Consider the following 12,998-nt stretch of genomic DNA (forward strand, 5'->3'; position numbering starts at 1 on the left):
CAGAATGTGTTTGGGCATTACAGTCTTGTCCAATGCATAACACCCACCATGCTCAACCTTGCTCAAAGGGCAAGCGTGCAGAACGTTCACACAATTGAATGGTCATGTTCCATTCATGGATCTGGAAGTACTGCTTGCTACACCTAGGAGACACCAGACCTCTTCTACTGGCTGACATGTTCCTAGGTTATTTCTCTTGTTTCCCCCTATGCACTCCTTCCCACAGCTTTGGACTCCTTTTATCTTTTCTCCCAATCGCCTTTGCTGTTCCTCCCTATTGCCTTCCTATGTCTTGTCATTTTTCCCTTCTACTGCCGCCAGTCACCTGTTCCTCCCCAGTCCCTTCAACTTATCTTTCCATTTCTTCTTCATCCCTTCCAGCACTCTGTGCTGTTCCTGCCCACGACCCTCCTGCTTTTTCTGCCATTTGTTTCACTTTTATACTGCACCCAACTGCAGCCTTCTGTGCTAATCCATCCCACTCCCTCCCTGCTCTTATACCCTCTTCTTTAGTGTGTCACGTGCACAGACGTCCAAAGCGAAGGGCTGAAGTAGACAATGGCTTTAACCAGTCCAACACATTTTTAGTCCAGAGAAGGGCCAAGGGACAGAACCCTTGCACAATACACCCCAAATAACTCAATCACAATGTATTTTACACCTTGTACACCTCAGCCAGCTGCAATCTACCTCTCTCACACACACACTGATTACCACCAGAACTCCACATATATAACTTAAATAACAACCCACTCACAGCCACCCTATTTACTCCACCCAAACACATACAACCTCATTCTCATCAATGCTCACTGCACTACTCTATTCATCAGACAAATCCTAAAACAATGTACTTAGTCAAGCAACAATGTGATTGTGAGCCTTCCGTGATCTCTAGTGCCTCAAAAGGTCAGAAAGAGAAGAAGAAAGGAAACTGGTTATGTCCTGACGCATGTCAAGAAGGGAATCACAAGCTTCCTAAATTGTCTGTTTTTACAGATTTATTTGCCTGGGCATCTCCTATGCATAAGGACAGTCAATGACAGAAAATGTTCTATCTATCTCTTCCTAACCTGGAAACTATCCCTAGTCAGTGCGGTGTTGCCGCCTGTCTATCAGTGGATAGAACAAGAAGATGTGAGTTACTGGCTTTTCAAATGTTTTTTTTGCTCATCAGGTTATAACTGGTTATATGACAGCCCAGGCAATCTATTGCTTATAATAAATGTTGGTCTAGACAGTGTTGCCAGTAGCCTCGCTTCTTTGAAGTATGAAGAAATGTTTTACAGGTTGGGCTATTTCACAATCAGTATTCAGGCAACAGTAACTTGAATAGCCAACACTGAGTGTGAATATACCCAGAACAAAAACTCAATTTAAATTTGAGTGTTAAAATCAAGGTACGTTGAAGACAATGCCAGAGGGATAGACAACATGGTTTCTAAGTCACACTGTGGCTGTGACGAGACGTGCAGCAGGAATCCTCTTTCCATCTACAAGTGTATGTCGACCAGTTTCTGTGGTCTCAGTAATTAGTGCAACCTTCTTCAGGACTGTCTTCATAAAAAATGGCTACAACTTATTTTGTGACTAGACAGGCGTTTCCATAACTTTATAATATGGATGGAACGATCTCACCTCAAAGAGATTAGAGGAGACATTCAGACTCGCCCTGTAAGTGAAAGGGAACAGGATCACTAACAATGATACTCAAAAGGCATTTAGTTAGTTTTCTTCTAATTGGTATAAGAAAGGCATGGTATCAAAATAAGACAGACACAAGTGATCACAGTTCAAGGGTGTTTATTAAACTGTAAAATGGGTGAGATAAACACCTAAGCTAAACCTATCTCTATGGTGGGAGCAAGCTATGACCAGCAAATAATAATAATATAGTCCTAGTGGCGTCTAGTCAAATAAAAAGGCCTATACTAAAAAAAGAAATATAGACAATCCTTACTGCTATGTTACAAAATAGTGTCGGATAATGTTCACAAGAAAAGAAAGAAGTGTTCACAAATGATAAGTCAGGATGTTGTTGCCACGTTTTATAGCACGGGACAAGGCTACGCACACAATTCTTCAAAGGAATACTGGACGATTGTCTGCAGAAATAAAAATTTTCCTGAATAACTTTCCATGCTATTTGGCATTTAATAATTCTTGGGAAAATTATACAAATACTAGTGTGTCCTAGTACTCACTTTGTCTTTGTATTTAAAGGCACTGGACAAAAAGGGACACTGACCTTCCTCAGACAGCTTTGCATTTAAGCTCTTCCTCTCAGTATTTGCGCAAGCAAGGCAATACCTGTTGGATAATCTGGCCCTTCCTTAGGACAGGCCTCTTTATTCAGTCCAGTTTTTTTTTTTAACGGACTACTTATGGATCTTCCAATGTTTTTAAGTTTAAATACTCAGCAAACTACACCCATGCAGCATAATTTGGAACAGCAGTTTGGATTGGACAATGACCCCGATAGGTTCCCTTCATGTTCTCTATATTTGCGTATTTATTTAAATTCTTATATAATGCCGTTCGCCCATAGGCCTCATGGTGCACATGAAACATAGACTTGACAAACAACGAAAGCTAAGAAGGGGAGTGACAGGTGGAAAGCGGAGCAAGTTGGCAGGTTACTTAAACTGGTATAAGATTAAACAGATGGTACTTCGTCAATTTCTTAACACTTTCATTCTGTCAAGATCCATTTCTTGATCTAAGGACCAGTGTGATCTTATACCAGGCAGAAGGTGCCTGGACATCAAAGATGGTTCCACCAAATCTAGTGAGCTTGAACGTGGGTTATGACAACTGTGCCTGGTCTTGAGACCACAGAGTGCAGCAAGGCTGGGTCACTTTCAGGTGATCCATGAGATATTTTGGTGCTTCACATTTCTGACATGTGTAGGTCAGGGTAAGTAATTTGTGTGTCACACAATGTTTAATGGAGAGCCGGTGAAGCTCCCTCTTTGCTGTGGTTCCTCCAGGAATGACCATCAATCACCCGAATGGCTCCATTTTGAGTAATCTGAATTATGTTACCTTGCGATGTACCTAGCAGAAGACAGTTACAATAGTCTAAGCGAGAGTTCACTCTTTGTTAAAAGGGTAAGTAAGAACAGGTAATTCGAGCAAAGTCTATATCACAAAACTATTTAACCACAAACATCCCTACATTTCAATCAGTAACAGATCCTTGCTGGCTACTGCTCTTGCGATGTACCTAGCAGAAGACAGTTACAATAGTCTAAGCGAGAGTTCACAAGAGCAGTAGCCAGCAAGGATCTGTTACTGATTGAAATGTAGGGATGTTTGTGGTTAAATAGTTTTGTGATATAGACTTTGCTCGAATTACCTGTTCTTACTTACCCTTTTAACAAAGATTCTATTTCACTATGACTTCTCATCATATTCAAATCGTACTTCAAGGCTACCTCAACTACAGGCTCAGATGATTCTTCTATTTATCTGAGAGTTGAATGGGCATGACAGATTTTCAGCTATGTTCCCCTTGTTCTTCTGTCTGGTGGCATGTTGCTGTTTTTATTTTGTAGGCTACAAGTGATATGTTGTCTATAATTTCAAAGACTCCTTTCTACAGGCACAATTCTCCACTCTATGTCTTGCTTTATTTTAGATTTATAGAGATAGCGTCAGTCATCTATGTCATATTCCAATTTCAAGGTTTACGGCCACAGTATGTCTTCATACTGACTGCAGATTTCTCCAGGTATTGTCGAGCACAGGTGTTTTCAAAGATTTACAACAGTGATGAATATTAGAGGCATCAATCAATGTATGCTCCTGTGTTCAATATAAAAGATGCTGAGGTATTACCATTTTCCTTCCAGTCATGGTCTCAAAATATGACATTCAGGTGGTGGATGCAGTGCAAGATCTATAAACTATCAAAACCATTGTCAAACTTAAGTCCCAACTGGGTGCAGAATCCACTAAAAATGTCTATATGATTCCCATATTTGCCTGTTAACTCTAACTCCTCCTCCCTGCTAGATTCAGGTGGAAAGTCATGTGTAATATCCATTTTACTCATAGAATTTCCCCCATTTTAGTCATCTATTCACTCGTAAAGTGACTACCCCACTTGGCTCAACCCTTTGTGGAAGGTCAAAATCAGAAAATACATGGGTGATCAATACAATTGCAGCAGTCCCTGCCTTGAAATGTGGGTCTGGGAGACATTCAATCAACTTTGTAAGTATACAAGTAACAGTAGCATGTATTTGTTACTGCAGTCAGAACACATCAACAATCCAATGACATCAATCTGTACATTGGTGCAACAAAATGTCACTCTTCTTTTCTTTAGTGGTCAATAAGTAACCATAAATGTGATATGATATGGCATTTATAACATGCCTGTACACAAGTGTTTCTAGGCACGACAAGAAAAGGAGGGGGAAACAAAGGGAGGACAAAACAAAAATGTTAATAGATCTTGTGTCATTCAGATCGCACAAGTGCTGGGAAAAGGGAGGGGAGAAGTGCCAGAGGGAGGAGAAGGGAGAACTGCAGGTAACTCAATAAGTGCAGCCAGCGGGTGGCACATAATTGCAGAGAGATGGGACTGTAGGGTTGGAGGTACAGACCCTTAAGTGCTAGGAGAGCCCAGAGGCAATGCAAGGCCAACTGGACATGCAGGCCACGGGCCTGAGTGCAGAGGGTATTCAGGTGAACAGTGCATCAAGCAGTCTGGGATATCAGTAGGATAGAGGAAGAGAGAAAACAGAAGCGAAAAGGAAGGTCTTGAGTTGCTTTGGGAACCAGAAGTGGTTCTTCTCAAGTTTTAGAGAGGCAGGGAGGCTGTTCCAGAGGGAGCCCCCAGCCGAGGAGAGAGATTGTGGGATGTATTAACCCACTTATGCTCTGCCCTGCGGCATCTCTGTGTTCTGATGGTGCCAGAATTATCAAAATGGCCGCAAAACCCATGTGCGCGCCAAAACCTTTGAAAATCGCGCTTTGTAACATGAAAAGATAGCTGCCAAATCTACCATGCATGTTGTCAGTGGTGGAACGGAGATCTCACTCCTGAAACATGTCACACGGGCTTCACAACAAGTAAAAATGGACCACAGAGGGAAAAGCGGTGCTTTGCTGAAAGAAATCCAAAATCTTGTTTTTAAATCCTTTTTCTTGGTTGCTGAAACTGCAGAATGCTGGCACAAAACTGCCTCAAACATCCAATATTCTTGCTGGGTGCTACAATTCACTTAGTTCAAGAAATCATTATAAACATACAATGGGCCTCATTATGACCCAGGCGGTAAGTTACCGCCTGGGCCGTGACTTTACCACCATGGCGTAAACTACGTTTACGCCATGGTGGTTGGCGGACTTACCGCCCCATTCCGAGTTTGGCGGGGCGGTAAGTCCCCAATCCCCATTTACCCTTCCCCATTCCCATTTTTGCCCCATAGGGTGGCGTAATTAACTCCATGGTCCCTTAGCGCCATGGATTTTAACACCTGCTAAAAGCAGGTGTTAAATCCGCCATGGCGCTAAGGGACCTCGTACTCAGGCGGTAAGGGTCGGCGCTGTTTACGGCACCGTAAACCCCTTACCGCCTGGGTCGTAATGAGGCGCAATGTCCTGAAAATTGAATTTGTCATCAAACATTCACAGCAAAAATGTGCCTGCCTGTGAAATCTGTTAAAATCTGAATGCAGTACCTGCGGCCGCCTGTATAACAGCTGTCAGAAGCCTGCATGATAGAATTTAAACTTGTACAACTGAAATCTAATGTCTGAAAACTAAGTGACTTGTTATTTAGAGTAACATAGAGTAACCCTGCTAGAATACCATCCATCTTCCTTGCTCCAGACTCCAGAAACTTGGCAAGCAGAAAGTCTCAATGAAAAACTGAACCATTTCAGCTAGGCCTTAAAATTCCAGAACCCACCCCAGCAACCTAAGGGGAACAAAAGAAACAGCCGGGCTGTGCTGTAACTGCTTTCCTACCAAAGGAATTATCATCTGAACCAAGAGATCCAATGCAGTTGTGCTGTGACCAGAGCCATTGAAGACCCGATCCAGTCCTGTGCCATGCTGTGAACAGACCTAGTCCAGTCCGGTGTGCCCAGCAGAATCCCTGAGCAGAATCCCTGACCAGAAATCTTGACGGACCAAAAGTCCTGACGGTTCTGTTCAAAACCTGTTTAGTGAGTATCTATAGAACAGGGACGTCATTTAGGGGTCGCCAGAGGTTGCAACTGCTGTGGAAATCGAAATAATATTGTACCTCCTATCGCATTGTTTGAATGTATGTTGGCCTACGCCAAGTTGTCTAAAAACATCGTGTACATAGATTCTGCGGCAAGATCTTGACCTTAATGTATTGTGTAAATCTCCATCTTGGATTTAGTCGCCATTTTAGGTTCTCTTGTAGTGTGGAAGTCACCATGAACAACAAAATGGAGGCCGAATGACATTTCGAGTGGGATTCTGGCCGTTGTGACCTCCGCACACATGAATAAGTAATATGCCCGCAGGCCACTTGTTAGGGTCGCGAACTGAGACCTTGTCCTATCCCTGACCTATGTGTAAATGAACAACTGTATCAGCGGAACTGATCAAAATGCATACATTATGGGATTGACCTGGCAACGAACCCTAGGTCTGGTTCTGAGAATGGTTAACTTGCGAGGGGGTTAGCCAGAGCTGGATAAAAAGTATAAAAACCCGAGTATCCCAACGTTCGGTCTCTCACACTAACACGGCGAACTACCGTTGATGGTTCGTTCTGTTACTCTGAGGGCCGAATAGCTATCCGTATGTCAATTGACTTTTGGTAATTGTTGTATCTTTGAATAAAGCGCTTTGTATGTCCTTTGTAACCTGTGTTGGTGTGTTTCCTTTGGGCTTCCCGGCCTCATATCAATTTTTGTGTTTTGACAGTTGGTGCCCGAATAGGGACCCTCAAGATTGATGCCGGATCATTGAAGGTTGACGCAGACTATCGAACTGGGATTGGACGGTGTGATTCTGCGGGCCCGACCGATCGAGACGCGATACCTCGGCAGCGCTGCACGATCGATCCTTGGACGATAGTCGTGTGGTCTGTGTGTCCAATTTTGAGGCGGGCAGATTTGCCGAAACCACCAAACACAAGGTAAAATTCGTTAGGTAAGTTCTTTGGTAAACCGTACGGTCCTCCTTAGGTTTGGTCAGGTGCAGTCGTGACCCGGCTCTTAATTTAACCCTGACACTTTGAATTTGGCGTATTGTATCTTCAGACACAATTATTGAACCAGGTAACACCAATATTTTGTGAAATGCCTGGGAAATTCTCTAGCTGTTTTAGGGCTCTGTTCCGCAGCGATCGACAATCTTTGGACTTTAGCCACCCGGCACCACAGGAGGGGTCGCCGCTGTGTACTATGTACTGTAAGTATGGCATTGGAAGTATCATATTTAATGATATTTGGCACAGACAGACCAGACATGCCTCCGAATTTCAGTGGCCAATCAACGGTAGTTTTGAGATCCCCCGTATCGAATACTTAGAATCGATCTTGTTAAAGAAAAAGGCTAGACCAGCAGCCTTTGATGTGTTACAAAATTGGAAGAAAGAAGCATCGCAGCAGCTTAAAAGTAGGGATAAATATGCACGTCGTCATAAAACAAACGCTGAAAAAGCATTTTTATATGATAAAGAAAAGCGGTCAGAATTAGTTAAAAATATGGATAGAGCCTTTTCACTCGGAGTCCAAAAAATGTACCCCTCTAAAGATTTCCATGTTTCTGAGGAATTTATTGAGAAATTATTAAATGAACGCAGGACTGATGCCTCAGCGCCACCTCCGTATGCTCCTATTTTGGGCGCTCTGCCAATTCCTGTTGTCGCGCCTGTTGTTATTCCTGTTCCCCCTGTACAGCCTATTGTTCCTAGTCCTTTGGTTGTTGTTGCTCCGCCTATCGCACCGCCCCTTCCCCCTGCACCGATAGTTGCACCTTTGTTAAATTTACCTATACCTCCGCTCCCGAATGGCCCCGTATTGATTGAAGTTGATCCAGATGCAGGGTCAAAGGTTGTGACTCGTAGTACTGTTTCTGCAGATAGGAAACAGGAATTGTTTGCATGGGCTAAGCATTGCATGGAGAAAGGTGATCAAGCTAATGTTTTTTCTACATTATCTAATTTGAATAGTTTTCCCGAGAAAAATGTCTTTATCGAAGGTTTGGGGACTTATTTGTGTGTGATGTGGGGTAGATTACAAAATTCGGATCTTCCACAAGGGGTGAGAGATCTGAATGCTTTGGCACTTTCGAGGGACACAGAGCAGAAAGTATATGGGCATGTTGAAAGATTGTTTGAGTTTAGGAAAGACTTTGAAAAATCACGAGATGAGGATGATGAGGACGATAGAATATATATACAGAAACGGTTCCTTCCGTGCCGAAGAGTGGCACCTGAGGAAGTACGAATTTGTACCAAAGATGCGGTTCGATGGATCTCGGATTCATCGATACCGCCAGACGAAGTGTATGACACGTATAGTCAGTATACAGTAGAAATGCAAAGAAATGTAATTCAGGTGATGGTACAGCACCTGCAAGAGGAATGTGTAAGGAAGAGGGTTAGTTGCCCCATAGAATTATTGGGGATTTGTAAAAGGGCTTTTTCGCCCGGCACTTCTACAGCTGCCTTAGCGCTCGACCTGGCTCTATTGCTTAGTAAGCGGCCGGAGGTACCTATATCTCAGTTGCCTATGAGAGAGGTTCCTCCGACCTTTGTCCCAAAAGTTGAGATCCCCGCCAATGCTGGGACTGGTGCCACCGCTGTGGATATCCCTGCACATTATTTATCGCAATTTGTTCACGTCCCGTTTTCACGACAGGAAGTGAACACAATTAGACAATCAGTTCCCGATATTAGGAAAAACCCGACGGGGTTTTACAAAGAAATAGAGTCCGTTTTACAGTCCTCTGTGTTCACCTTGAGTGACATTGACTTGTTATTCCCTGTACTCCTACCCGTAGATGTATGCAAACAGGTTCGGACAATAGATGATGTGCCGGGGTTGGAAGATACGTGGGCAAATATGATTAGAATTTATGGAGAAAGACCAGCTGGTGAGAAACCGCCACAGGTAATACTTACTTTACCTGATAGGATTGTCGCTAAACTAAAAACTATAATTCCAGAGAAAAGGATTATTTGGGACAAGCTTACGGCCTGTGTCCAAGGGAAAACTGAAGACGCCACCGAATTTTTTAATAGATTCGAGCAGGTATTTTCTGACTTCAGTGGACAGGATTTAGGTACAGAGTCGGGAAAGAGGTTGTTCATGGACAAATTTGTACGTGGATTGTTACCTGACATCCAGTCACAAATTATGTCCTCAGAGAGCGCTTGGCAGGCAAAATCTCAATCTGAGGTTTTTCACATGGCTCAGTATTATGAGAACCGTGTTAATAATGAAAAGGAGAAAATTGAAAAGAGAAAGGGAGATTTGAAAACCAAAGTATTATTGCAGCAAATTGTTAGAAACCCCAGAGGAGGTACGACACAGACTAGAGGTCAGTACGTTCCAAAAGGAAATGCTCCTCTGAGTACTGTGAATGTTAATCAATGTGCTTATTTCCGCCAGGAAGGTCATTGGCGAGCACAGTGCCCTGTCCTTCGCCACAGGTCAAACAGTGCATTTGGAGGTATGGGTAGAAGACCTAGGGGCCACCCTGGAGCAGGGGGCCCTGACAGAGGTCAGCTTTTACAAGATTCTCAGCAACCTTTTTCACGGGAAAATCAGACCTCGAGTATGGACTCGAGAAACATATTTGATCACCCTTCTGCTGCCCACCTTTCTGTAGAGCTTCCTTCTGACGAGGCTCCGTATTATTAGGATTGCCCGAAGCAGGGTTTGGAACCTTTGCCTATTCCCGTTAATCAAAAAGGCCCCTACGTTGAATTATTAGTGGGGAATAGGAAACACCAGTTTTTGATTGACACTGGAGCACAGAAGTGCTCCATTGATCATTCTCGGGTTCCAAACATCCCACTGTCAGGGCAAACAAATGTTTCCTTAGGGTTTTCTGGTGTACCACCTGTCTGTCCGGTTTCTGCGACGGTATCCGTTTCTTTGGGTCCCTTTATGGACCATTGTCCCTTTCTTCTCCCTTTGAACTGTGGCGAGAATTTGCTGGGGTTGAATTTGTTAAAGAAATTGAATGCAGTAATTCATTGTTCTTCGGATGGAGTACGGCTAACGGTTTCACCACAGCAACTTCCTAATTCTCAGTTCTTGATTCGACCTTTACCTCCCGAGTTTAGCATTGTCCCGGAATGTTTGTGGGCGGTGGACGACAATGATGTCGGAGTGTTACAGATTGAGCCCGTTAAAATAGTCCTGAAACATGGGGTGAAACTGCCATGCATCCCGCAGTATAAAATATCAGTCGAAGGCGAACGTGCTTTGAAATGCATTGTCTCCGATTTTGTACATCGTGGGGTGATCGAAGAGATTACAGGTAGTTTGTGTAACAGTCCGATCTTACCCGTATATAAGAAAGGCGACAATGCAATTCCATACCGGTTTATAATTGATCTTCGTGCTATTAACCGAGTGGTCGCCCCACAATTTCCAATTGTGCCTGATGTGACGACGATATTAACAATGATCCCTGCTACGGCTACGCACTTCAGCGTTGTGGATCTGAAAAACGCCTTCTTTAGTATCCCGATACATAAAGAAAGCAGATATCTGTTTGCGTTCACCTTGGGGGGACGCTCATTTACATTTACAAGGGCACCTCAAGGGTATACTTAAAGTCCTAGTATTTATAGTAGAGCCTTGAAAGAGCAGCTCGACACCCTTGAATTGCCACCTACTTGCACGCTGCTTCAATATGTTGACGATTTGCTTTTGGCTGCAGATTCTAGGAATGCCTGTAAATAAGGCACTATACTGTTGCTTGTTCATCTAGCTAAAAATGGTCACAAAGCTTCGCTTAAAAAATGTCAATATTGTTGTCAGGAGGTTGCCTATCTAGGTTACCTCCTGTCAAAGGAGGGGAGAAGATTGACACCTGAAAGAATAAAACACATTTCTGGCATGTCTGTTCCAAATACGCAGAAGGAAGTCAGAGCCCTGATAGGTATGGCTTCCTACTGTAGGTTGTGGATCCCGAATTTCGCACTAGTGGTAAAACCGATGTTGGCTTTGACGAAGAAGGGCATTTCTCTGCCACTGCCATGGGAATCAGAACATCAACGATCATTTGAGCTTCTCAAAACCGCGCTATGTTCGGCACCGGTTCTGGGTACTCCAAATTATGACAAGGCCTTTGTGTTGTTTGTGCATGAATGTGATGGATGTGCTTTGGCTGTGTTAACACAGGAACACGGAGGGAAGAATAGGCCGTGCGGCTACTACTCCTCCGCCCTTGATCCTGTCGCATGCGCTTTGCCAAGATGTTTGCGCGCTGTCGCTGCTGCTGCCGCTTCTGTAAAACAGAGTGAGGGAATGGTCCTAGGCCATGATTTGATTTTGATGGTACCTCCTGTTGATATTTTATTGAACAAAACCCAAACGCAACACCTCACCTCTGCACTGTTAACAAGGTATGAACTAATTCTGTTTGCCCCTCATATTCAAATTAAGAGGTGTTGTGTTCTTAATCCGGCTGAACTCTTACCTTTCCCGCAAAACACTGTTTGCGGTGACGAAGAATCACATGACTGCCTGTATACCACCGAACAAGAAACGAAGGGCAGGATAGATCTCATAGATACTCCTTTGGATAATGCAGAAGGGGAGCTGTTTTGCGATGGCTCCTGCTTCAAACTTTCGAATGGTACATCTACAGCTGCTTATGCAGTTACTACATTAAGCAAAATTGTCGAAACTAAGAGAATTTCGCATAACTCCGCGCAGGCCGCAGAGATTATAGCGTTGACCCGAGCTTGTGAACTTTCCCAAGGGCGAAGAATAAATATATATACTGATACCCAGTACGCATTTGGGGTGGCTCACAACTTCGGAAAGCTTTGGTCGGAAAGAGGGTTCCTGACCTCACATGGGACCAAAATTCAGCATGGCCCCTTGATAGTGCAATTACTTTCAGCACTCTCACTCCCTAAACGGTTAGCGATCATGAAATGTGCAGCACATCGCAGGGTCATAGATGATGTAGGCAAAGGGAACGCTTTTGCGGATTTGATAGCCAGACAAACGGCCACAGACCTTAGCACAGACATGTATGCCTCGAAGGAAATGAGAGATGCTTGTATAATGGATGAAGGTATTGGGTCTGTGCGAGATATTCAGACTGATGCCACAATGGAAGAATCTAGAAAGTGGGCTGAAGGAATGGGGAAACTGGATGACGAAGGGTGTTGGGTGGATACATCCGAAGGGAAATGGTTGCTCCCTGATTCTTATGTATTGGCAATGGTTACGATGGCACACGGTCCTACGCATGTGTGTGCCCAGCAGATCACGAGAATGTTAGAATAGGTCTGGGTGAATGACAAGATTCTGGACACTGCAAAGAGGCATGTCCAGAACTGTATGATCTGCCTACAGCACAATGTGGGTAAGGGGACAGTGACTCCAAGGGGAAGTTTTGGGCCCCCTTCTGTCCCCTTTAAGGTTATACATTTTGATTTTATTGAAATGGAGCGATGTAATAATCTAAAATATGTTCTTGTAATTATTTGTGCCTTCAGTAAATGGGTCGAGGCTTTCCCCGTCAAAGATGCTACCGCCATGACCACTGCAAAGATTATGGTAAAAGAATTCTTTCCTCGATTTGGGCAACCGAGGATAATCTGGTCGGACAATGGTCCTCACTTTATCGCAGCAGTAATTTTGCAAATATGTGCAGCCCTATGTATTGAGAAACGATTTCATTCAGCTAGGCATCCTCAAAGTGCTGGGTTGGTAGAAAGACACAATGGTATTTTAAAGAATAAACTTGCAAAAACATGTGCTGATACCAAACTAAAATGGCCAGATGCTTTGCCTATTGTGTTA

This window comes from Ambystoma mexicanum, chromosome 4q, assembly GCF_040938575.1.
Source record: "Ambystoma mexicanum isolate Mex_15411 chromosome 4q, UKY_AmexF1_1, whole genome shotgun sequence".
NCBI lineage: Eukaryota > Metazoa > Chordata > Amphibia > Caudata > Ambystomatidae > Ambystoma > Ambystoma mexicanum.